Below are 25,475 nucleotides of genomic sequence, written 5' to 3'. Positions count from 1 at the left end.
CAGAATTTAGAATATAGAATACAGAACACTGAATATAGAGTTTACAATATAGAATGTAGAACACAGAATATAGAATAGACGATAGAGAATATAGAAGCCAGAATTTAGAACATGGAATGCAGAACACAGAATTTAAAATACGGAATACAGATCACTGAAGATAGAATTTAGAGTATAGAATGTAGAACACAGAATATAGAGTATAGAATTCGAAATGCAGAATATAGATTGTAGAATATCCAATGAAAAACCCAAAATTTTGTATATAGAATTGAGAATATAGAACACAGAATTTAAACATGGAATGCAGAACACATATTTAAGAATATAGTATACAGAATACTTAATATAGAAATTAGAATATAGAATGTAGAAAACAGAATATAGAATAGAGAATAGAGAATAGAGAACCCAAAATTTAGAACATGGAATGCAGAACACAGAATTTAGAATAAAGAATACAAAATAGTGAAAATAGAATTTAAAATTTAGAATGTAGAACACAGAATATAGAATATAGAATTCGAAATGCAGAATATAGAATGTAGAATATAGAATGAAAAACCCAAAATTTTGTATATAGAATTGAGAATATAGAACACAGAATTTAAACATGGAATGTAGAACACATATTATAAATATAGAATACAGAATACTGAATATAGAATTTAGAATATAGAATGTAGAGCACAGAATATAGAATATAGAACACAGAAATTATAACATGGAATGCAGAACACAGATTTTAGAATATAGAATACAGTATACTGAATATTGAATTTAGAATATAGAATTTAGAACACGGAAAATAGTGTATAGAATACGGAATGCAGAATATAGAATGTAGAATATAGAATGAAGAACGCAAAATATAGAATATATGACAAAAAATATAGAACACAGAATTTAGAACATGGAATGCAGAACAGAGGATTTAGAATATAGAATAAAGAATAATGAATACAGAATATAGAATATAGAATGAAGAACACAGAATATAGAATAAAGAAAATGGAATGTAGAATATAAAATACAGAATATAGAATATAGAACACAGAATATACAATACGGAAAAGAGAATACAGAATCCAGAATTTAGAGCATGGATTACAGAACACAGAATTTAGAATAAAGAATACAGAATACTGAATATAGAATTTAGAATATTGAATGCGGAACACAGAATTTTGAATATAGAATACAATATACTGAATATATAATTTAGAAAATGGAATGCAAAACACAGAATTTAGAAAATAGAATACAGAATAATGAATATAGAATTTCGAATATAGAATGTAGAACACAGAATATAGAATAGAGAATAGAGAATATAGAATCCAGAATTTAGAACATGGAATGCAGAACACAGAATTTAGAGTATAGAATACAGAATACTGTATATAGAATATAGAATATAGAATGTAGAACACAGAACATAGAAAATAGAATACGGAATACAGAGTATACAATTTAGAATATAGAATGTAGAACACAGAATATAGAATATAGTATAAGGAATGCATAATGTAGAATACAGAAAATAGAATGTAGAACACAGAATATAGAATATGGGAAACAGAATACAGAACTCAGAATTTAGAACATGGAATGCAGAACTCAGAATTTAGAATATAGAATACAGAATACTGAATACCCAATTTAGAATATATAATGTAGAACACAGATTATAGAATATAGAAAAGAGAATATTGAATCCAGAATTTAGATCATGGAATGCAGAACACAGAATTTAGGATATAGAATATAGAACACAGAGCTTAGAATATAGAATACAGAATGCAGAATATAGAATTAAGTATAAAGAATGAATAACACAGAAAATTGAATATAGAATACAGAATATAGAACACAGTATATAGAAAAAGGAATGTAGAACTCAGGACTTAGAATATAGAATACAGAATACAGAATATAGAATTTAGAATATAGTATGTAAAACACAGAAAATAGAATATAGAGTACGGAAAGCAGAATATGGTATGTAGAACACAGAATTAATAATATAGTATACAGAATACTGAACGGAATGCAGAAAATTGAATTTAAATTATAGAATGAAGATCACAGAACATAGAATATAGAATAGAGTATATAGAAGCCAGAATTTTCAACATCGAATGCAGAACACAGAAATTAGAAAATAGAATACAGAATACTGAAAATAAAATTTAGGATATAGAACCTAGAACCCAGAATATAGAATATAGAATAAAGAATAGAGAACCAATAATTTAGAAAATGGAATGCAGAACGTAGAATTTAGAATATAGAATGTAGAACACAGAATTTAGAATATAGATTACGGAATGCAGAAAATACTATTTAAAATATAGAAAAAGAACACAGTATATAGAATAGAGAATAGAGAATAGAGAACCCAGAATTGAGAACATTAAATTCAGAACACAGAATTTAGAATATAGAATACAGAATACTGAATACAGAAAAAAGTATATAGAATGTACAACACAGAATATAGAATATAAAATACGGAATGCAGAATATTGTATGAAGAATATAGAATGAAGAACACAAAATATCGAAGATAGTTTAGAGAATATAGAATCCAGAATTTAGAACATGGAATGCAGAACACAGAATTTAGAGTATAGAATACAGAATACTGTATATAGAATTTAGAATATAGAATGTAGAACACAGAATATAGAATATAGAATACGGAATACAGAGTATACCATTTAGAATATAGAATGTAGAACACAGAATATGGAATATAGTATAAGGAATGCATAATGTAGAATACAGAAAATAGAATGTAGAACACAGAATATGGAATATGGGAAACAGAATACAGAACCCAGAATTTAAAACATGGAATGCAGAACCCAGAATTTAGAGTATAGAATATACAATACTCTATATAGAATTTAGAATTTAGAATGTAGAACACAGAATATAGAGTTTAGAATTCGAAATGCAGAATATAGATTGTAGAACATCCAATGAAAAACCCAAAATTTTGTATATAGAATTGAGAATATAGAACACAGAATTTAAACATTGAATGTAGAACACATATTTAAGAATATAGTATACAGAATACTTAATATTGAATTTAGAATATAGAATGTAGAAAACAGAGTATAGAATAGAGAATAGAGAATAGAGAACACAGAATTTCGAACATGAAATGCAGAACACAGAATTTAGAATAAAGAATACAAAATAGTGAATATAGAATTTAGAATTTAGAATGTAGAACACAGAATATAGAATATAGAATTCAAAATGAAAAATATAGACTGTAGAATATAGAATGAAAAGCCCCAAATTTGTATATAGAATTGAGAATATAGAACACACAATTTAAACATGGAATGTAGAACACATATATAAAAATATAGAATATAGAATACTGAATATAGAATTTAGAATATAGAATGTAGAGCACAGAATATAGAATATAGAATATAGAACACAGAAATTATAACATGGAATGCAGAACACAGAATTTAGAATATAGAATACAGAATACTGAATATAGAATTTAGAATATAGAATGTAGAACACAGAATGTAGAATATAGATTACGGAATGCAGAATATAGAATTTAGAATATAGAATGAAGAACACAGAATATTGAATAAAGATTACAAAATATAAACCCAGAATTTAGAACATAGAATGCAGAACAAAGAAATTTGAATATATAATACAGAATACTAAATATACAATTTAGATTATATAATGTAGAACACAGAATTTAGAATATAGAATACAGAATATTGAACCAACAATTTAGAAAATGGAATGCTTAAAAGAGAATTCAGATTTTTGAATGTAGACACAGAGTTTAGAAAATAGAATACCGAATGCAGAATATAGAATTTAGAATATAGAATTAGGAACACAAAATTTAGAATATAGAATACAGTATATAGGACACAGAATATAGAAAAAGGAATGCAGAACTGAGAATGCAGGATATAGAATACAGAATACTGAATATACAATTTAGAATATAGAATGTAGTACACAGAATATCAAATAAAGAAGAGAGAATATAGAACCCAGAAGTTAGAGCATGGAATGCGGAACAAAGAATTTAGAATATAGAATATATAAAACTGAATATTGAATTTAGAACATTGAATGTAGAACACAGAATTTAGAATATAGAACACAGAATACTGAATATAGAATGTAGAATATAGAATTGTATCACAGAATTTAGAATATAGAATACAGAATACTGAATATTGAATTTAGAGTATAGAATTTAGAACACAGAAAATAGAGTATAGAATACGGAATGCAGAATAAAGAATGTAGAATAGAATGAAGAACGCAAAATATAGAATATAGGACAAAAAATATAGAACACAGAATTTAGAACATGGAATTCAGAACAGAGGATTTAGAATATAGAATACAGAATAATGAATACAGAATATAGAATATAGAATGAAGAACACAGAATATAGAATATAGAAAACGGAATGTAGAATATAAAATATAGAATATAGAATATAAAACACAGAATATAGAATTTGGAAAGAGAATACAGAATCCAGAATTCAGAACATGGATTACAGATCACAGAATTTAGAATATAGAATACAGAATTCTGAATATAGAATTTAGAATATTGAATGCGGAACACAGAATTTTGTATATAGAATACAATATACTGAATATGTAATTTAGAAAATGGAATGCAGAACACAGAATTTAGAATATAGAATACAGAATAATGAATATAGAATTTCGAATATAGAATGTAGAACACAGAATATAGAATAGAGAATAGAGAATATATAAACCAGAATTTAGAACATGGAAAGCAGAACACAGAATTTAGTGTATTGAATACAGAATTCTGTAAATAGAATTTAGAAAATAGAATGTAGAACACAGAATATAGAATATAGAATACGGAACACTGAGTATACAATTTAGAATATAGAATGTAAAACACAGAATACAGAATATAGAATAAGGAATGCATAATATGATATACAGAATATAGAATGTTGAACACAGAATATAGAATATGGAAAACAGAATACAGAACTCAGAATTTAGAGCATGGAATGCAGAACTCAGAATTTAGAATATATAATACAGAATACTGAATACACAGTTTAGAATATATAATGTAGAACACAGAATATAGAATATAAAATAGAGAATATTGAATCCAGAATTTAGATCATGGAATGCAGAACACAGAATTTAGAATATAGATTGTAGAACACAGAGCTTAGAATATAGAATACAGAATGCAGAATATAGAATTAAGAATATAGAATGAAGAACACAGAAAATTGAATATAAAATACAGGATATAGAACACAGTTTATAGAACAAGCAATGAAGAACTCAGGACTTAGAATATAGAATACAGAATACTGAATATATAATCTAGAATATAGAATGTATATCAGAGAATTTAGAATATAGAATACAGAATACTGAATATAGAATTTAGAATATAGAATGTAGAACACAGAATATAGAATATAGAACCCAGAATATAGAGCATGGAATGCAGAACACAGAATTTAGAATAAAGAATACAAAAGAGTGAAAATTGAATTTAGAATTTAGAATGTAGAACACAGAATAAAGAATATAGAATTCGAAATGCATAAAATAGAATGTAGAATATAGAATGAAGAACACAAAATTTAGTATATAGAATAAAGTATATAGAACACAATATTTAAACATGGAATGTAGAACACATATTTAAGACTATAGAATACAGTATACTGAATATAGAAATTAGAATATAGAATGTAGAACACAGAATATAGAATATAGAATAAGGAATGCATAATATGATATACAGAATATAGAATGTTGAACACAGAATATAGAAAATGGAAAACAGAATACAGAACTTAGAATTTAGAACATGGAATGCAGTACTCAGAATTTAGAATATATAATACAGAATGCTGAATACACAGTTTAGAATATATAATGTAGAACACAGAATATAGAATAGACAATATTGAATCCAGAATTTAGATCATGGAATGGAGAACACAGAATTTAGAATATAGAATGTAGAACACAGAGCTTAGAATATAGAATACAGAATGCAGAATATAGAATTAAGAATATAGAATAAAGAACACAGAAAATTGAATATAGAATAAAGGATATAGAACACAGTATATAGAACAAGGAATGCAGAACTCAGGACTTAGAATATAGAAAACAGAATACTGAATATATAATCTAGAATAAAGAATGTATATCACAGAATTTAGAATATAGATTACAGAATACTGAATATAGAATTTAGAATATAGAATGTAGAACACAGTATATAGAATATAGAACCCAGAATATAGAGCATGGAATGCAGAACACAGAATTTAGAATATAGAATACAGAATACTTAATATATAATCTAGAATATAGAATGTTTATCACAGAATTTAGAATATAGAATACAGAATACTGAATATAGAATTTTGAATTTAGAATGTAGAACACAGAATATAGAGTATAGAATTCGAAATGCAGAATATAGATTGTAGAATATCCAATGAAAACCCCAAAATTTTGTATATAGAATTGAGAATATACAACACAGAATTTAAACATGGAATGTAGAACACATATTTAAGAATATAGTATACAGAATACTTAATATAGATATTAGAATATAGAATGTAGAAAACAGAATATAGAATAGAGAATAGAGAATAGAGAACCCAAAATTTAGAACATGGAATGCAGAACACAGAATTTAGAATAAAGAATACAAAATAGTGAAAATAGAATTTAGAATTTAGAATGTAGAACACAGAAGATAGAATATAGAATTCGAAATGCAGAAAATAGAATGTAGAATATAGAATGAAGAACACAAAAATTAGTATATAGAATTAAGAATATAGAACACAATATTTAAACATGGAAAGTAGAACACATATTTAAGACTATAGAATACAGAATACTGAATATAGAAATTAGAATATAGAATGTAGAACACAGAATATAGAATATAGAATATAGAAACCAGAAATTATAACATGGAATGCATAACACTGAATTTAGAATATAGAATAGAGAATACTGAATATAGAATTTAGAATATAGTATGTAGCACTCAGAATGTAGAATATAGAATACGGAATGCAGAATATAGAATTTAGAATATAGAATGAAGAACACAGAATATTAAATATAGATTACAAAATATAGAATCCAGAATTGAGAACATGAAATGCTGAACACAGAATTTAGAATATAGAATACAGAATACTGAATTTAGAATTTAGAATATAGAATGTAAAACACAGAATATAGTATATTGATTAGCGAATTCAGAATATAGAATTTGAATATAGAATAAAGAACACAGAATATAGAATATTGATTAGAGAATATAGAACCAAGGTATTAGAACATGGATTGCAGAACACAGAATTTAGAATATAGAATACAGAACACTGAATATAGAGTTTACAATATAGAATGTAGAACACAGAATATAGAATAGATGATAGAGAATATAGAAGCCAGAATTTAGAACATGGAATGCAGAACACAGAATTTAAAATACGGAATACAGAATACTGAAGATAGAATTTAGAGTATAGAATGTAGAACACAGAAATTAGAATATAGAATATGGAATGCAGAATATAGAATGTAGAATATAGAATGAAGAACACAAAATATAGAATATAGGATAGAGAATATAGAAAACAGAATTTAGAACATGGAATGCAGAACACAGAATTTAGAATATAGAATACAGAATAATGAATACAGAATATAGAATATAGAATGAAGGACACAGAATATACAATATAGAATACGGAATGTAGAATATAGAATACAGAATATAAAATGTAGAACACAGAATTTAGAATATGGAAAACAGAATACAGAACTCAGAATGTAGAACATGGAATGCAGAACACATTATTTAGAATATAGAATACAGTATACTGTATATAGACATTAGAATATACAATATAGAACACAGAATATAGAATATAAAATACGGAATACTGGGTATACAATTTAGAACATAGAATGCGGAACACAGAATTTAGAATATATATTACAGAACACTGAATATAGATTTAGAACATGGAATGAAGAACACAGAATTTAGAATATAGAATACAAAATAATGCATATAGAATTTAGAATATAGAATGTAGAAAACAGAATATATAATAGAGAATAAAAATAGAGAATATAGAACCCAGAATTTAGAACATGGAATGCAGAACACAGAATTTAGAATATAGAATACAAAATACTGAATATAGAATTTTGAATTTAGAATGTAGAACACAGAATATAGAGTATAGAATTCGAAATGCAGAATATAGATTGTAGAATATCCAATGAAAAACCCAAAATTTTGTATATAGAATTGAGAATATAGAACACAGAATTTAAACATGGAATGTAGAACACATATTTAAGAATATAGTATACAGAATACTTAATATAGAAATTAGAATATAGAATGTAGAAAACAGAATATAGAATAGAGAATAGAGAATAGAGAACCCAAAATTTAGAACATGGAATGCAGAACACAGAATTTAGAATAAAGAATACAAAATAGTGAAAATAGAATTTAAAATTTAGAATGTAGAACACAGAATATAGAATATAGAATTCGAAATGCAGAATATAGAATGTAGAATATAGAATGAAAAACCCAAAATTTTGTATATAGAATTGAGAATATAGAACACAGAATTTAAACATGGAATGTAGAACACATATTATAAATATAGAATACAGAATACTGAATATAGAATTTAGAATATAGAATGTAGAGCAGAGAATATAGAATATAGAACACAGAAATTATAACATGGAATGCAGAACACAGATTTTAGAATATAGAATACAGTATACTGAATATTGAATTTAGAATATAGAATTTAGAACACGGAAAATAGTGTATAGAATACGGAATGCAGAATATAGAATGTAGAATATAGAATGAAGAACGCAAAATATAGAATATATGACAAAAAATATAGAACACAGAATTTAGAACATGGAATGCAGAACAGAGGATTTAGAATATAGAATAAAGAATAATGAATACAGAATATAGAATATAGAATGAAGAACACAGAATATAGAATAAAGAAAATGGAATGTAGAATATAAAATACAGAATATAGAATATAGAACACAGAATATACAATACGGAAAAGAGAATACAGAATCCAGAATTTAGAGCATGGATTACAGAACACAGAATTTAGAATAAAGAATACAGAATACTGAATATAGAATTTAGAATATTGAATGCGGAACACAGAATTTTGAATATAGAATACAATATACTGAATATATAATTTAGAAAATGGAATGCAAAACACAGAATTTAGAAAATAGAATACAGAATAATGAATATAGAATTTCGAATATAGAATGTAGAACACAGAATATAGAATAGAGAATAGAGAATATAGAATCCAGAATTTAGAACATGGAATGCAGAACACAGAATTTAGAGTATAGAATACAGAATACTGTATATAGAATATAGAATATAGAATGTAGAACACAGAACATAGAAAATAGAATACGGAATACAGAGTATACAATTTAGAATATAGAATGTAGAACACAGAATATAGAATATAGTATAAGGAATGCATAATGTAGAATACAGAAAATAGAATGTAGAACACAGAATATAGAATATGGGAAACAGAATACAGAACTCAGAATTTAGAACATGGAATGCAGAACTCAGAATTTAGAATATAGAATACAGAATACTGAATACCCAATTTAGAATATATAATGTAGAACACAGATTATAGAATATAGAAAAGAGAATATTGAATCCAGAATTTAGATCATGGAATGCAGAACACAGAATTTAGGATATAGAATATAGAACACAGAGCTTAGAATATTGAATACAGAATGCAGAATATAGAATTAAGTATAAAGAATGAATAACACAGAAAATTGAATATAGAATACAGAATATAGAACACAGTATATAGAAAAAGGAATGTAGAACTCAGGACTTAGAATATAGAATACAGAATACAGAATATAGAATTTAGAATATAGTTTGTAAAACACAGAAAATAGAATATAGAGTACGGAAAGCAGAATATGGTATGTAGAACACAGAATTAATAATATAGTATACAGAATACTGAACGGAATGCAGAAAATTGAATTTAAATTATAGAATGAAGATCACAGAACATAGAATATAGAATAGAGTATATAGAAGCCAGAATTTTCAACATCGAATGCAGAACACAGAAATTAGAAAATAGAATACAGAATACTGAAAATAAAATTTAGGATATAGAACCTAGAACCCAGAATATAGAATATAGAATAAAGAATAGAGAACCAATAATTTAGAAAATGGAATGCAGAACGTAGAATTTAGAATATAGAATGTAGAACACAGAATTTAGAATATAGATTACGGAATGCAGAAAATACTATTTAAAATATAGAAAAAGAACACAGTATATAGAATAGAGAATAGAGAATAGAGAACCCAGAATTGAGAACATTAAATTCAGAACACAGAATTTAGAATATAGAATACAGAATACTGAATACAGAAAAAAGTATATAGAATGTACAACACAGAATATAGAATATAAAATACGGAATGCAGAATATTGTATGAAGAATATAGAATGAAGAACACAAAATATCGAAGATAGTTTAGAGAATATAGAATCCAGAATTTAGAACATGGAATGCAGAACACAGAATTTAGAGTATAGAATACAGAATACTGTATATAGAATTTAGAATATAGAATGTAGAACACAGAATATAGAATATAGAATACGGAATACAGAGTATACCATTTAGAATATAGAATGTAGAACACAGAATATGGAATATAGTATAAGGAATGCATAATGTAGAATACAGAAAATAGAATGTAGAACACAGAATATGGAATATGGGAAAAAGAATACAGAACCCAGAATTTAGAACATGGAATGCAGAACCCAGAATTTAGAGTATAGAATATACAATACTCTATATAGAATTTAGAATTTAGAATGTAGAACACAGAATATAGAGTTTAGAATTCGAAATGCAGAATATAGATTGTAGAACATCCAATGAAAAACCCAAAATTTTGTATATAGAATTGAGAATATAGAACACAGAATTTAAACATTGAATGTAGAACACATATTTAAGAATATAGTATACAGAATACTTAATATTGAATTTAGAATATAGAATGTAGAAAACAGAATATAGAATAGAGAATAGAGAATAGAGAACACAGAATTTCGAACATGAAATGCAGAACACAGAATTTAGAATAAAGAATACAAAATAGTGAATATAGAATTTAGAATTTAGAATGTAGAACACAGAATATAGAATATAGAATTCAAAATGAAGAATATAGACTGTAGAATATAGAATGAAAAGCCCCAAATTTGTATATAGAATTGAGAATATAGAACACACAATTTAAACATGGAATGTAGAACACATATATAAAAATATAGAATATAGAATACTGAATATAGAATTTAGAATATAGAATGTAGAGCACAGAATATAGAATATAGAATATAGAACACAGAAATTATAACATGGAATGCAGAACACAGAATTTAGAATATAGAATACAGAATACTGAATATAGAATTTAGAATATAGAATGTAGAACACAGAATGTAGAATATAGATTACGGAATGCAGAATATAGAATTTAGAATATAGAATGAAGAACACAGAATATTGAATAAAGATTACAAAATATAAACCCAGAATTTAGAACATAGAATGCAGAACAAAGAAATTTGAATATATAATACAGAATACTAAATATACAATTTAGATTATATAATGTAGAACACAGAATTTAGAATATAGAATAAAGAATATTGAACCAACAATTTAGAAAATGGAATGCTTAAAAGAGAATTCAGATTTTTGAATGTAGACACAGAGTTTAGAAAATAGAATACCGAATGCAGAATATAGAATTTAGAATATAGAATTAGGAACACAAAATTTAGAATATAGAATACAGTATATAGGACACAGAATATAGAAAAAGGAATGCAGAACTGAGAATGCAGGATATAGAATACAGAATACTGAATATACAATTTAGAATATAGAATGTAGTACACAGAATATCAAATAAAGAAGAGAGAATATAGAACCCAGAAGTTAGAGCATGGAATGCGGAACAAAGAATTTAGAATATAGAATATATAAAACTGAATATTGAATTTAGAACATTGAATGTAGAACACAGAATTTAGAATATAGAACACAGAATACTGAATATAGAATGTAGAATATAGAATTGTATCACAGAATTTAGAATATAGAATACAGAATACTGAATATTGAATTTAGAGTATAGAATTTAGAACACAGAAAATAGAGTATAGAATACGGAATGCAGAATAAAGAATGTAGAATAGAATGAAGAACGCAAAATATAGAATATAGGACAAAAAATATAGAACACAGAATTTAGAACATGGAATTCAGAACAGAGGATTTAGAATATAGAATACAGAATAATGAATACAGAATATAGAATATAGAATGAAGAACACAGAATATAGAATATAGAAAACGGAATGTAGAATATAAAATACAGAATATAGAATATAAAACACAGAATATAGAATTTGGAAAGAGAATACAGAATCCAGAATTCAGAACATGGATTACAGATCACAGAATTTAGAATATAGAATACAGAATTCTGAATATAGAATTTAGAATATTGAATGCGGAACACAGAATTTTGTATATAGAATACAATATATTGAATATATAATTTAGAAAATGGAATGCAGAACACAGAATTTAGAATATAGAATACAGAATAATGAATATAGAATTTCGAATATAGAATGTAGAACACAGAATATAGTATAGAGAATAGAGTATATATAAACCAGAATTTAGAACATGGAAAGCAGAACACAGAATTTAGTGTATTGAATACAGAAATCTGTAAATAGAATTTAGAAAATAGAATGTAGAACACAGAATATAGAATATAGAATACGGAACACTGAGTATACAATTTAGAATATAGAATGTAAAACACAGAATACAGAATATAGAATAAGGAATGCATAATATGATATACAGAATATAGAATGTTGAACACAGAATATAGAATATGGAAAACAGAATACAGAACTCAGAATTTAGAGCATGGAATGCAGAACTCAGAATTTAGAATATATAATACAGAATACTGAATACACAGTTTAGAATATATAATGTAGAACACAGAATATAGAATATAGAATAGAGAATATTGAATCCAGAATTTAGATCATGGAATGCAGAACACAGAATTTAGAATATAGAATGTAGAACACAGAGCTTAGAATATAGAATACAGAATGCAGAATATAGAATTAAGAATATAGAATGAAGAACACAGAAAATTGAATATAAAATACAGGATATAGAACACAGTTTATAGAACAAGCAATGAAGAACTCAGGACTTAGAATATAGAATACAGAATACTGAATATATAATCTAGAATATAGAATGTATATCAGAGAATTTAGAATATAGAATACAGAATACTGAATATAGAATTTAGAATATAGAATGTAGAACACAGAATATAGAATATAGAACCCAGAATATAGAGCATGGAATGCAGAACACAGAATTTAGAATAAAGAACACAAAAGAGTGAAAATTGAATTTAGAATTTAGAATGTAGAACACAGAATAAAGAATATAGAATTCGAAATGCGTAAAATAGAATGTAGAATATAGAATGAAGAACACAAAATTTAGTATATAGAATAAAGTATATAGAACACAATATTTAAACATGGAATGTAGAACACATATTTAAGACTATAGAATACAGTATACTGAATATAGAAATTAGAATATAGAATGTAGAACACAGAATATAGAATATAGAATAAGGAATGCATAATATGATATACAGAATATAGAATGTTGAACACAGAATATAGAAAATGGAAAACAGAATACAGAACTTAGAATTTAGAACATGGAATGCAGTACTCAGAATTTAGAATATATAATACAGAATGCTGAATACACAGTTTAGAATATATAATGTAGAACACAGAATATAGAATAGAGAATATTGAATCCAGAATTTAGATCATGGAATGGAGAACACAGAATTTAGAATATAGAATGTAGAACACAGAGCTTAGAATATAGAATACAGAATGCAGAATATAGAAATAAGAATATAGAATAAAGAACACAGAAAATTGAATATAGAATACAGGATATAGAACACAGTATATAGAACAAGGAATGCAGAACTCAGGACTTAGAATATACAAAACAGAATACTGAATATATAATCTAGAATAAAGAATGTATATCACAGAATTTAGAATATAGATTACAGAATACTGAATATAGAATTTAGAATATAGAATGTAGAACACAGTATATAGAATATAGAACCCAGAATATAGAGCATGGAATGCAGAACACAGAATTTAGAATATAGAATACAGAATACTGAATATATAATCTAGAATATAGAATGATTATCACAGAAGTTAGAATATAGAATACAGAATACTGAATATAGAATTTTGAATTTAGAATGTAGAACACAGAATATAGAGTATAGAATTCGAAATGCAGAATATAGATTGTAGAATATCCAATGAAAACCCCAAAAGTTTGTATATAGAATTGAGAATATAGAACACAGAATTTAAACATGAAATGTAGAACACATATTTAAGAATATAGTATACAGAATACTTAATATAGATATAAGAATATAGAATGTAGAAAACAGAATATAGAATAGAGAATAGAGAATAGAGAACCCAAAATTTAGAACATGGAATGCAGAACACAGAATTTAGAATAAAGAATACAAAATAGTGAAAATAGAATTTAGAATTTAGAATGTAGAACACAGAAGATAGAATATAGAATTCGAAATGCAGAAAATAGAATGTAGAATATAGAATGAAGAACACAAAAATTAGTATATAGAATTAAGAATATAGAACACAATATTTAAACATGGAAAGTAGAACACATATTTAAGACTATAGAATACATAATACTGAATATAGAAATTAGAATATAGAATGTAGAACACAGAATATAGAATATAGAATATAGAAACCAGAAATTATAACATGGAATGCATAACACTGAATTTAGAATATAGAATACAGAATACTGAATATAGAATATAGAATATAGTATGTAGCACTCAGAATGTAGAATATAGAATACGGAATGCAGAATATAGAATTTAGAATATAGAATGAAGAACACAGAATATTAAATATAGATTACAAAATATAGAATCCAGAATTTAGAACATGAAATGCTGAACACCGAATTTAGAATATAGAATACAGAATACTGAAATTAGAATTTAGCATATAGAATGTAAAACACAGAATATATTATATTGATTAGCGAATTCAGAATATAGAATTTGAATATAGAATAAAGAACACAGAATATAGAATATTGATTAGAGAATATAGAACCAAGGTATTAGAACATGGATTGCAGAACACAGAATTTAGAATATAGAATACAGAACACTGAATATAGAGTTTACAATATAGAATGTAGAACACAGAATATAGAATAGACGATAGAGAATATAGAAGCCAGAATTTAGAACATGGAATGCAGAACACAGAAATTAAAATACGGAATACAGAATACTGAAGATAGAATTTAGAGTATAGAATGTAGAACACAGAAATTAGAATATAGAATATGGAATGCAGAATATAGAATGTAGAATATAGAATGAAGAACACAAAATATAGAATATAGGAGAGAGAATATAGAAAACAGAATTTAGAACATGGAATGCAGAACACAGAATTTAGAATATAGAATACAGAATAATGAATACAGAATATAGAATATAGAATGAAGAACACAGAATATACAATATAGAATATGGAATGTAGAATATAGAATACAGAATATAAAATGTAGAACACAGAATTTGGTATATGGAAAACAGAATACAGAACTCAGAATGTAGAACATGGAATGCAGAACACATTATTTAGAATATAGACTACAGTATACTGTATAAAGACATTAGAATATACAATATAGAACACAGAATATAGAATATAAAATAGGGAATACTGGGTATACAATTAAGAACATAGAATGCGGAACACAGAATTTAGAATATATATTACAGAACACTGAATATAGATTTAGAACATGGAATGAAGAACACAGAATTTAGAATATAGAATACAAAATACTGAATATAGAATTTTGAATTTAGAATGTAGAACACAGAATATAGAGTATAGAATTCGAAATGCAGAATATAGATTGTAGAATAGCCAATGAAAAACACAAAATTTTGTATATAGAATTGAGAATATAGAACACAGAATTTAAACATGGAATGTAGAACACATATTTAAGAATATAGTATACAGAATACTTACTATAGGAATTAGAATATAGAATGTAGAAAACAGAATATAGAATAGAGAATAGAGAATAGAGAACCCAAAATTTAGGACATGGAATGCAGAACACAGAATTTAGAATAAACAATACAAAATAGTGAAAATAGAATTTAGAATTTAGAATGTAGAACACAGAATATAGAAAATAGAATTCGAAATGCAGAATATAGAATGTAGAATATAGAATGAAAAACCCAAAATTTTGTATATAGAATTGAGAATATAGAACACAGAATTTAAACATGGAATGTAGAACACATATTATAAATATAGAATACAGAATACTGAATATAGAATTTAGAATATAGAAAGTAGAGCACAGAATATAGAATATAGAATATAGAACACAGAAATTATAACATGGAATACAGAACACAGATTTTAGAATATAGAATACAGTATACTGAATATTGAATTTAGAATATAGAATTTAGAACACGGAAAATAGTGTATAGAATACGGAATGCAGAATATAGAGTGTAGAATATAGAATGAAGAACGCAAAATATAGAATATATGACAAAAAATATAGAACACTGAATTTAGAACATGGAATGCAGAAGAGAGGATTTAGAATATAAAATAAAGAATAATGAATACAGAATATAGAATATAGAATGAAGAACACAGAATATAGAATAAAGAAAATGGAATGTAGAATATAAAATACAGAATATAGAATATAGAACACAGAATATACAATACGGAAAAGAGAATACAGAATCCAGAATTTAGAGCATGGATTACAGAACACAGAATTTAGAATAAAGAATACAGAATACTGAATATAGAATTTAGAATATTGAATGCGGAACACAGAATTTTGAATATAGAATACAATATACTGAATATATAATTTAGAAAATGGAATGCAAAACACAGAATTTAGAAAATAGAATACAGAATAATGAATATAGAATTTCGAATACAGAATGTAGAACACAGAATATAGAATAGAGAATAGAGAATATAGAATCCAGAATTTAGAACATGGAATGCAGAACACAGAATTTAGAGTATAGAATACAGAATACTGTATATAGAATTTAGAATATAGAATGTAGAACACAGAACATAGAAAATAGAATACGGAATACAGAGTATACAATTTAGAATATAGAATGTAGAACACAGAATATAGAATATAGTATAAGGAATGCATAATGTAGAATACAGAAAATAGAATGTAGAACACAGAATATAGAATATGGGAAACAGAATACAGAACTCAGAATTTAGAACATGGAATGCAGAACTCAGAATTTAGAATATAGAATACAGAATACTGAATACCCAATTTAGAATATATAATGTAGAACACAGATTATAGAATATAGAAAAGAGAATATTGAATCCAGAATTTAGATCATGGAATGCAGAACACAGAATTTAGGATATAGAATATAGAACACAGAGCTTAGAATATAGAATACAGAATGCAGAATATAGAATTAAGTATAAAGAATGAATAACACAGAAAATTGAATATAGAATACAGAATATAGAACACAGTATATAGAAAAAGGAATGTAGAACTCAGGACTTAGAATATAGAATACAGAATACAGAATATAGAATTTAGAATATAGTATGTAAAACACAGAAAATAGAATATAGAGTACGGAAAGCAGAATATGGTATGTAGAACACAGAATTAATAATATAGTATACAGAATACTGAACGGAATGCAGAAAATTGAATTTAAATTATAGAATGAAGATCACAGAACATAGAATATAGATTAGAGTATATAGAAGCCAGAATTTTCAACATCGAATGCAGAACACAGAAATTAGAAAATAGAATACAGAATACTGAAAATAAAATTTAGGATATAGAACCTAGAACCCAGAATATAGAATATAGAATAAAGAATAGAGAACCAATAATTTAGAAAATGGAATGCAGAACGTAGAATTTAGAATATAGAATGTAGAACACAGAATTTAGAATATAGATTACGGAATGCAGAAAATACTATTTAAAATATACAAAAAGAACACAGAATATAGAATAGAGAATAGAGAATAGAGAACCCAGAATTGAGAACATTAAATTCAGAACACAGAATTTAGAATATAGAATACAGAATACTGAATACAGAAAAAAGTATATAGAATGTACAACACAGAATATAGAATATAAAATACGGAATGCAGAATATTGTATGTAGAATATAGAATGAAGAACACAAAATATCGAAGATAGTATAGAGAATATAGAATCCAGAATTTAGAACATGGAATGCAGAACACAGAATTTAGAGTATAGAATACAGAATACTGTATATAGAATTTAGAATATAGAATGTAGAACACAGAATATAGAATATAGAATACGTAATACAGAGTATACCATTTAGAATATAGAATGTAGAACACAGAATATGGAATATAGTATAAGGAATGCATAATGTAGAATACAGAAAATAGAATGTAGAACACAGAATATGGAATATGGGAAACAGAATACAGGACCCAGAATTTAGAACATGGAATGCAGAACACAGAATTTAGAATAAAGAATACAAAATACTGAATATAGAATTTTGAATTTAGAAAGTAGAACACAGAATATAGAGTTTAGAATTCGAAATGCAGAATATAGATTGTAGAACATCCAATGAAAAACCCAAAATTTTGTATATAGAATTGAGAATATAGAACACAGAATTTAAACATTGAATGTAGAACACATATTTAAGAATATAGTATACAGAATACTTAATATTGAATTTAGAATATAGAATGTAGAAAACAGAATATAGAATAGAGAATAGAGAATAGAGAACACAGAATTTCGAACATGAAATGCAGAACACAGAATTTAGAATAAAGAATACAAAATAGTGAATATAGAATTTAGAATTTAGAATGTAGAACACAGAATATAGAATATAGAATTCAAAATGAAGAATATAGACTGTAGAATATAGAATGAAAAGCCCCAAATTTGTATATAGAATTGAGAATATAGAACACACAATTTAAACATGGAATGTAGAACACATATATAAAAATATAGAATATAGAATACTGAATATAGAATTTAGAATATAGAATGTAGAGCACAGAATATAGAATATAGAATATAGAACACAGAAATTATAACATGGAATGCAGAACACAGAATTTAGAATATAGAATACAGAATACTGAATATAGAATTTAGAATATAGAATGTAGAACACAGAATGTAGAATATAGATTACGGAATGCAGAATATAGAATTTAGAATATAGAATGAAGAACACAGAATATTGAATAAAGATTACAAAATATAAACCCAGAATTTAGAACATAGAATGCAGAACAAAGAAATTTGAATATATAATACAGAATACTAAATATACAATTTAGATTATATAATGTAGAACACAGAATTTAGAATATAGAATAAAGAATATTGAACCAACAATTTAGAAAATGGAATGCTTAAAAGAGAATTCAGATTTTTGAATGTAGACACAGAGTTTAGAAAATAGAATACCGAATGCAGAATATAGAATTTAGAATATAGAATTAGGAACACAAAATTTAGAATATAGAATACAGTATATAGGACACAGAATATAGAAAAAGGAATGCAGAACTGAGAATGCAGGATATAGAATACAGAATACTGAATATACAATTTAGAATATAGAATGTAGTACACAGAATATCAAATAAAGAAGAGAGAATATAGAACCCAGAAGTTAGAGCATGGAATGCGGAACAAAGAATTTAGAATATAGAATATATAAAACTGAATATTGAATTTAGAACATTGAATGTAGAACACAGAATTTAGAATATAGAACACAGAATACTGAATATAGAATGTAGAATATAGAATTGTATCACAGAATTTAGAATATAGAATACAGAATACTGAATATTGAATTTAGAGTATAGAATTTAGAACACAGAAAATAGAGTATAGAATACGGAATGCAGAATAAAGAATGTAGAATAGAATGAAGAACGCAAAATATAGAATATAGGACAAAAAATATAGAACACAGAATTTAGAACATGGAATTCAGAACAGAGGATTTAGAATATAGAATACAGAATAATGAATACAGAATATAGAATATAGAATGAAGAACACAGAATATAGAATATAGAAAACGGAATGTAGAATATAAAATACAGAATATAGAATATAAAACACAGAATATAGAATTTGGAAAGAGAATACAGAATCCAGAATTCAGAACATGGATTACAGATCACAGAATTTAGAATATAGAATACAGAATTCTGAATATAGAATTTAGAATATTGAATGCGGAACACAGAATTTTGTATATAGAATACAAGATACTGAATATATAATTTAGAAAATGGAATGCAGAACACAGAATTTAGAATATAGAATACAGAATAATGAATATAGAATTTCGAATATAGAATGTAGAACACAGAATATAGAATAGAGAATAGAGAATATATAAACCAGAATTTAGAACATGGAAAGCAGAACACAGAATTTAGTGTATTGAATACAGAAATCTGTAAATAGAATTTAGAAAATAGAATGTAGAACACAGAATATAGAATATAGAATACGGAACACTGAGTATACAATTTAGAATATAGAATGTAAAACACAGAATACAGAATATAGAATAAGGAATGCATAATATGATATACAGAATATAGAATGTTGAACACAGAATATAGAATATGGAAAACAGAATACAGAACTCAGAATTTAGAGCATGGAATGCAGAACTCAGAATTTAGAATATATAATACAGAATACTGAATACACAGTTTAGAATATATAATGTAGAACACAGAATATAGAATATAAAATAGAGAATATTGAATCCAGAATTTAGATCATGGAATGCAGAACACAGAATTTAGAATATAGAATGTAGAACACAGAGCTTAGAATATAGAATACAGAATGCAGAATATAGAATTAAGAATATAGAATGAAGAACACAGAAAATTGAATATAAAATACAGGATACAGAACACAGTTTATAGAACAAGCAATGAAGAACTCAGGACTTAGAATATAGAATACAGAATACTGAATATATAATCTAGAATATAGAATGTATATCAGAGAATTTAGAATATAGAATACAGAATACTGAATATAGAATTTAGAATATAGAATGTAGAACACAGAATATAGAATATAGAACCCAGAATATAGAGCATGGAATGCAGAACACAGAATTTAGAATAAAGAATACAAAAGAGTGAAAATTGAATTTAGAATTTAGAATGTAGAACACAGAATAAAGAATATAGAATTCGAAATGCATAAAATAGAATGTAGAATATAGAATGAAGAACACAAAATTTAGTATATAGAATAAAGTATATAGAACACAATATTTAAACATGGAATGTAGAACACATATTTAAGACTATAGAATACAGTATACTGAATATAGAAATTAGAATATAGAATGTAGAACACAGAATATAGAATATAGAATAAGGAATGCATAATATGATATACAGAATATAGAATGTTGAACACAGAATATAGAAAATGGAAAACAGAATACAGAACTTAGAATTTAGAACATGGAATGCAGTACTCAGAATTTAGAATATATAATACAGAATGCTGAATACACAGTTTAGAATATATAATGTAGAACACAGAATATAGAATAGACAATATTGAATCCAGAATTTAGATCATGGAATGGAGAACACAGAATTTAGAATATAGAATGTAGAACACAGAGCTTAGAATATAGAATACAGAATGCAGAATATAGAAATAAGAATATAGAATAAAGAACACAGAAAATTGAATATAGAATACAGGATATAGAACACAGTATATAGAACAAGGAATGCAGAACTCAGGACTTAGAATATATAAAACAGAATACTGAATATATAATCTAGAATAAAGAATGTATATCACAGAATTTAGAATATAGATTACAGAATACTGAATATAGAATTTAGAATATAGAATGTAGAACACAGTATATAGAATATAGAACCCAGAATATAGAGCATGGAATGCAGAACACAGAATTTAGAATATAGAATACAGAATACTGAATATATAATCTAGAATATAGAATGATTATCACAGAAGTTAGAATATAGAATACAGAATACTGAATATAGAATTTTGAATTTAGAATGTAGAACACAGAATATAGAGTATAGAATTCGAAATGCAGAATATAGATTGTAGAATATCCAATGAAAACCCCAAAAGTTTGTATATAGAATTGAGAATATAGAACACAGAATTTAAACATGAAATGTAGAACACATATTTAAGAATATAGTATACAGAATACTTAATATAGATATAAGAATATAGAATGTAGAAAACAGAATATAGAATAGAGAATAGAGAATAGAGAACCCAAAATTTAGAACATGGAATGCAGAACACAGAATTTAGAATAAAGAATACAAAATAGTGAAAATAGAATTTAGAATTTAGAATGTAGAACACAGAAGATAGAATATAGAATTCGAAATGCAGAAAATAGAATGTAGAATATAGAATGAAGAACACAAAAATTAGTATATAGAATTAAGAATATAGAACACAATATTTAAACATGGAAAGTAGAACACATATTTAAGACTATAGAATACATAATACTGAATATAGAAATTAGAATATAGAATGTAGAACACAGAATATAGAATATAGAATATAGAAACCAGAAATTATAACATGGAATGCATAACACTGAATTTAGAATATAGAATACAGAATACTGAATATAGAATATAGAATATAGTATGTAGCACTCAGAATGTAGAATATAGAATACGGAATGCAGAATATAGAATTTAGAATATAGAATGAAGAACACAGAATATTAAATATAGATTACAAAATATAGAATCCAGAATTTAGAACATGAAATGCTGAACACCGAATTTAGAATATAGAATACAGAATACTGAAATTAGAATTTAGCATATAGAATGTAAAACACAGAATATATTATATTGATTAGCGAATTCAGAATATAGAATTTGAATATAGAATAAAGAACACAGAATATAGAATATTGATTAGAGAATATAGAACCAAGGTATTAGAACATGGATTGCAGAACACAGAATTTAGAATATAGAATACAGAACACTGAATATAGAGTTTACAATATAGAATGTAGAACACAGAATATAGAATAGACGATAGAGAATATAGAAGCCAGAATTTAGAACATGGAATGCAGAACACAGAAATTAAAATACGGAATACAGAATACTGAAGATAGAATTTAGAGTATAGAATGTAGAACACAGAAATTAGAATATAGAATATGGAATGCAGAATATAGAATGTAGAATATAGAATGAAGAACACAAAATATAGAATATAGGAGAGAGAATATAGAAAACAGAATTTAGAACATGGAATGCAGAACACAGAATTTAGAATATAGAATACAGAATAATGAATACAGAATATAGAATATAGAATGAAGAACACAGAATATACAATATAGAATATGGAATGTAGAATATAGAATACAGAATATAAAATGTAGAACACAGAATTTGGTATATGGAAAACAGAATACAGAACTCAGAATGTAGAACATGGAATGCAGAACACATTATTTAGAATATAGACTACAGTATACTGTATAAAGACATTAGAATATACAATATAGAACACAGAATATAGAATATAAAATAGGGAATACTGGGTATACAATTAAGAACATAGAATGCGGAACACAGAATTTAGAATATATATTACAGAACACTGAATATAGATTTAGAACATGGAATGAAGAACACAGAATTTAGAATATAGAATACAAAATACTGAATATAGAATTTTGAATTTAGAATGTAGAACACAGAATATAGAGTATAGAATTCGAAATGCAGAATATAGATTGTAGAATAGCCAATGAAAAACACAAAATTTTGTATATAGAATTGAGAATATAGAACACAGAATTTAAACATGGAATGTAGAACACATATTTAAGAATATAGTATACAGAATACTTACTATAGGAATTAGAATATAGAATGTAGAAAACAGAATATAGAATAGAGAATAGAGAATAGAGAACCCAAAATTTAGGACATGGAATGCAGAACACAGAATTTAGAATAAACAATACAAAATAGTGAAAATAGAATTTAGAATTTAGAATGTAGAACACAGAATATAGAAAATAGAATTCGAAATGCAGAATATAGAATGTAGAATATAGAATGAAAAACCCAAAATTTTGTATATAGAATTGAGAATATAGAACACAGAATTTAAACATGGAATGTAGAACACATATTATAAATATAGAATACAGAATACTGAATATAGAATTTAGAATATAGAAAGTAGAGCACAGAATATAGAATATAGAATATAGAACACAGAAATTATAACATGGAATACAGAACACAGATTTTAGAATATAGAATACAGTATACTGAATATTGAATTTAGAATATAGAATTTAGAACACGGAAAATAGTGTATAGAATACGGAATGCAGAATATAGAGTGTAGAATATAGAATGAAGAACGCAAAATATAGAATATATGACAAAAAATATAGAACACAGAATTTAGAACATGGAATGCAGAAGAGAGGATTTAGAATATAAAATAAAGAATAATGAATACAGAATATAGAATATAGAATGAAGAACACAGAATATAGAATAAAGAAAATGGAATGTAGAATATAAAATACAGAATATAGAATATAGAACACAGAATATACAATACGGAAAAGAGAATACAGAATCCAGAATTTAGAGCATGGATTACAGAACACAGAATTTAGAATAAAGAATACAGAATACTGAATATAGAATTTAGAATATTAAATGCGGAACACAGAATTTTGAATATAGAATACAATATACTGAATATATAATTTAGAAAATGGAATGCAAAACACAGAATTTAGAAAATAGAATACAGAATAATGAATATAGAATTTCGAATACAGAATGTAGAACACAGAATATAGAATAGAGAATAGAGAATATAGAATCCAG

Source organism: Vicugna pacos, unplaced genomic scaffold (assembly GCF_048564905.1).
Source record: "Vicugna pacos unplaced genomic scaffold, VicPac4 scaffold_19, whole genome shotgun sequence".
In the NCBI taxonomy this organism is placed as follows: domain Eukaryota; kingdom Metazoa; phylum Chordata; class Mammalia; order Artiodactyla; family Camelidae; genus Vicugna; species Vicugna pacos.
Note: the sequence above shows the minus strand (reverse complement) of the source record.